This window comes from Acomys minous, assembly GCF_964271855.1.
Source record: "Acomys minous genome assembly, chromosome: 14".
Taxonomy (NCBI): Eukaryota; Metazoa; Chordata; class Mammalia; order Rodentia; family Muridae; genus Acomys; species Acomys minous.
In genome coordinates this window covers 6,823,997-6,829,151 of record NC_140496.1, presented here as the reverse complement: position 1 = coordinate 6,829,151, position 5,155 = coordinate 6,823,997, and positions in this window count along the sequence as shown.

Genomic DNA, 5,155 nt, shown 5'->3' with positions numbered 1-5,155 from the left:
GCACCTCTCTGCTCTGTGTCACTCACGTGGCAGGACCACTCCAGCTTCCTGGGTGTGAAAGCTGCTGGCTGCATGCTGTCGTCCTTCCTGTGTGGGGCCACCCTACAGGCTTCCCGTCCACTGGGCGGACAGTTGGGCTCCAGCCATCCCATCTAGCGAAGCTGTTCCTCTGCTTAGAGGGACTCCAGGATGTAAAATTCTCCTGCTGGCCCAGCCATGGCTCCCTGAGGGTGGACTGCTCGGCAGCTCTTGCATGGTGGTGGCCTTTCCTGCTGACCGCCCTGACCTCTCCTCTATGCTTCTGGGGTTCCCTGGGAGGTTAAGGTTAGAGTAGCTCTTGAAGGCTCTCCCAGAGACCTGAACTGGGGCGTCTTCCCTGCAAGTCAGATCAGGGACCCATTCCCATCCCAGGGTACATCCCCAGACCCAACCTGGGTTCAAAGGGCAGGGGCTCTTGGCCATGTCCATGGTGCTGACCCAGGCCCTGCTTGTTCCTACTTCTGATGTCCTGAGGGCTGCCATCTGTAAGGTTTTGTTTGCAAGCCCTGACCCCTCAACCATTTTGTTGAGCGTAGAGACAAGGAGGAAAGCCACTTCCTGGCTTGTTTTCTGCAGTTTGTTCAGCTTGCTTTCTTAACAACCCAGGACCATCTGCCTAGGTATGGGACTGCCCTCAGTGGGCTGGCTCCTCCTACATCAATTACTAATCAAGACAGTACCCCCACAGACTTGCCGACAAGCTGGTTTTTAAAAATGTATCCTTTTTTGTGTGTAGATGTTTTGCATGAATGTATGTCTGTGCATGGTGTGCCTGCCTGGTGTCCACAAAAACCAAACAGCTATGAGCCACCATGTGGGTGCACAGAATAAATCCTGAATCCTCTGGAAGAGCAACATACGCACTTAGGAAAATATGTTAAGCTGAGCCATCTCTCCAGCTCCACACAGGCCAGTCTTACGGAGGTGTTTCTCTCAATTGAGGTGCCCTCTTAATCAAGAGGGAAGGCCAGGAAACCCTGTGCCTGGCAGACTAAGCAAACCCTGTTCATCACAGCTGCCCGGGTGAAAACAACTTAAGACAACAGCAACATGGTTGGTTGGCACTAATCCATCTGCAGTTCCTGGGATAACGGGTATGTATGAAAATATGATGGCGGGGGTCACAACCAACTCTTCTGGAACACGGTTCCATTTACTTCTTTGGTTATTAAATCCCACTTATGCCGTCGAGCCCAGCCTCGAACAGGGCAAGTTCCTGGACCACCAGGGATGCACAGTGAAACCCTGTCTCAAAAACGAACAAAAACTCCTCCTTGCGGTTCCCTCCGTAAGGGGCTGGAAGATTAACTGCTCTCCTCTGAATAAAGGAGACGGAGGACCGTTACAGCTTTACTCCCAGAACGCACACCTTGCCAAAGCAGGAGGCACTCGACTTCAGCTAGCCTCACTAAACCCCACCGCGATGACTCAGTCTACCTACAGTAAAGGAACAGGCAAAACTGAACAGGGCAGATCTGATCTTCCAAGAAAGAGAGAGTCCCGGGGCTGCGGAGGATTCCAAGAGAGACTGAAAGGCTTGAGGGCGCTGCGCTCGGCCTGGGCCCGCCACCCACAGACCCGAGCACAACTCCGGCCCCCGGTCTCCCTCCCGCAACCACAAACCGATCCACATGGTCCCTCCACGGCCCGTCCCTCCACGGCCCCGCTCACCTCCTCCTTCCGCGAACGCTTGGACACCTTCTTCTCCATCTTAGCGGCTGTCTTCTCCGCACCGCGGCCCTTCTTCTCTTTCTTTCCCTCTTGCCCATCGCGCCGGTTCTGAAGCAGCACCTGGACACAACGGAAGGAGGCTGAGTGGCGCGCGCTAAATAAAGGTCACTTCCTGTCCTATCCCTGAAAGTCCGCCGAGGAGCCGAACCCTCAAGTACTTTGGGTCCGCCAGCCTTAGTCTCGGGCTCTGGCCGCGTTAGCGCTCAGCAGCTCTATAGAACACTAGCTAACTCAACTAGACGCAAGCACGTGGGATGCTGGCGGTCTCATAAGGACCTAGAAATTTCTATCTACCTTTGCCTTTCTGCCGACGAGGCTCCAGGGGACCGACTGGTCTCTCCATTGGGTGATGTCAATCTACCCTGCTAGCGGTGCTCAATTTACGGGCTTACAAATACGTAATAGGAAAATATGCTCCAGGATTTGACTCAAATTGCAGAGTGAAAGAGGGCCACTGCTGTTTGAAAGAGCAGTGTGAAAATGCTCATTGCTAGAAGGTGTCGTCTTTAAGCGGTAATCAAGGAATGGAGGTCAAGAATGGAATCAAGGTCAAGCAAAAGGTTGGCAAAGCAAACACAAGACTAGGAGGGAACGCTGCCAAAGCACAGCCTTTAAAGAAACTGCCTTGAACCCTGCCAACCACTAATCACTGAAGCTCTGAGGAAGCGAAAGCTCCCAACTCACTCAAAAAATTTCCACAAACCTAATTCTTAGGAAGAAAAATTACTTTAAAGAAAGACAATAGTGCCGGGCGTGGTGGCTCACTCCTATAATGCCAGCACTTGGGAGGCAGAGACAGGCGGATTGCTGTGAGTTCCAGGCCAGCCCGGTCTACAAAAGTTAGTCCAGGACAGCCAAGACTGTTACACAGAGAAACCCCGCCTCGGAAAAAAAAATAGTGTTGTGACTTTTTTTTTTCCTGAAGAGATACACAGAAACAGCCTTTCACCCAAACAGGATGTCAGAAGATTAAAGAAATGTGCTCTCGTAGGCAGCAACTAAATTAACATTGGAAGGATACCGAGATTAGCATAGCGCCTACGAAAGGACAACACACAAATTCATGAAGGGTTCCCTATTTTTTCTTTTTTCTTTTTTGGTTTTTCGAGACAGGGTTTCTCTGTGTAGCCCTGGCTGTCCTGGACTCACTTTGTAAAGCAGGCGGGCCTTGAACTCAGTGATCCGCCTACCTTTGTGCCCCCCCCACCCCACCCCCCGCCAGGGCTGGGATTAAAGGCCTGCATCACCACGGCCCAGCTCATATTTTTTCCAAGCTGAAATTGAGGTTGTTATCCTCAGAAAGCTCTGCTGGCCGGGCTGTGGAGGCACACCGTTAATCCCAGCAGAGGCAAGCTACACAGAGAAACGCTGTCTCTAAAAACCAAAAGAAAGAGAGGAAGCAAGGGAGAGAGCAAGTAAACAAGCAACCTATCTGCTGTGCCTCCAAGGTGTGGATTCCCCCCAACAGCCCTACCTCACTCCCAAGGGAAAGCGAATCTGGTGCTCTTTTTACCACGCAACAGCCCTTGTTTGTGTGTAAGTGGTGGTAGCATATCTAGGAAGAGTTTGGTAAGGAGAAAAAAAATCTGATCAAAATATATTGTATAAAGAAAAAAAGGGGGCGGGCACAATGGTGCACGCCTTTTATCCCAGCACTCAGGAGGCAGAGGCAGGCAGACATCCCTGTGTTCGAGGCCAGCCTGGTCTACAGATGGAGTTCCAGGACAGCCAAGGCTACACAGGGAAACACTGTTTCGATCAACCTAAATAAATGGGTAAATTTAAAAGACCAAGGAAGTTATTCTAAGTCCAGGTTGGTGAAGTATTGAGGTTTTGGTTTTTTTGTTTTTTTGTTTTTCGAGACAGGGTCTCCCTGTGTTAGTCTTGGCTGTCCTGAACTAACTTTGTAGACCAGGCTGGCCTCAAACTCCCGCCTGCCTCTGCCTTCCGAGTGCTGGGATTAAAGGTGTGAGCCACCACTGCCAGAGCAAAACAGCTCCGATTTCAAGATATCATGCCTGGAGGACCAAGTTCCACTACAAAAGAAAAAAAAAAAACAGAGGAAGGCTCTCATTGTTATGATCTATAATGATGCAGGGGGCATGAACACCATGGTGGGCCATGCCAAGGTGTACCCCCCTGAGGAATCACCCAACAAAACAGATCTGGTGTAAGTGGTATAAGGAAGTTCATTGTGGGAAGGGAGAGAAAGGCGGTGCCTAGGACACACAGAGAGAAACAGCGGGAACAAAGAGAAAGTGCTGGATGGCAAGGGTCCTTATATGCCACACACACCTGGTGCACATGGCTTGGTGCTGGCAGGTGATGACGTAAGCAACTGCTAGGACCTGAAGGCAGGCCAGCTGAAATGTCTGTGTGTTAACACTCGTGACCTCCAGCATCATTTGCAGATCATGTGTGGTGGTAGAGGGAGAGAAAACAGTTACCTGAGTAGAAAGTAATCACGACACAACATGGCCTGAGCCTCAAGACACCTTCAACATGGCAACAGACTACACACCCTGCCCACTGCTCAGGGGAACAGCTGTGTCCCCTAGTAAGCTGTCACCTAAAAAAAAAAAAACCATTCCTAATCCTCTCTCACTTTTCAGAAGATATTAGGTAACCTCCAAGCACTCCACTTGAAGTGGGACAGGCCTTCAAAGCACATCACATCAGTCCACAATAGGCTCCCTCTTCGGGCCTGTGCAAGGGAAAGTGCATTCTCTGTGGAGATGTAGAAGGATCTGGAAACAGCTGCAGAGATTAATGCTTTTATTATCTGAAAGAATCTCCAAGCGAAATTGGAAAGCTCTTGGCTGACACATGTCACAGTGATTCATGGGAAGTTGAAATTTTCATCACCATGAAAGAAATGGAAAAGCACAGCTAAAGTGAGATCAGAATCCCAAAATAGTGGAAAGATTAAGTACAGGTCCTATTTTAGTCAAATTCACATGTTTTTTGAAAACTTAATAGATTGTCTTAAATGTAATGTCACTTTTAGACTCTTTTATGTAGGTGGCCAGGCGCCCTCTGCTGCCTTCAGCTTGAAGTTCAGAGGAGGAAAAAGTCCACCAACAATAGAGGACTGGACAAGGATGCGATGCAGAGTGCTCACCGACCCCAGCACAAATAGCCAACATGATCAGAAGGGCTGAGTCACTTCGTTTACCCTTAACTGGAGTTCTACAGGGTGGGGCATCATTCCAGGCCACAGGAGGCGCACGGGGAACAGCTTTCTTCTATCCAGACAGACAGACATGAAGACATCCTCCCACTGTCCCCACCTCCCACCCTCACCCCCGCAAAGGAATCGAGGACAAAATGGGTATAAGAAAGGGAATGGCTGGGGATAGACAGTTCAGTAGCTAAGAGCACTGCG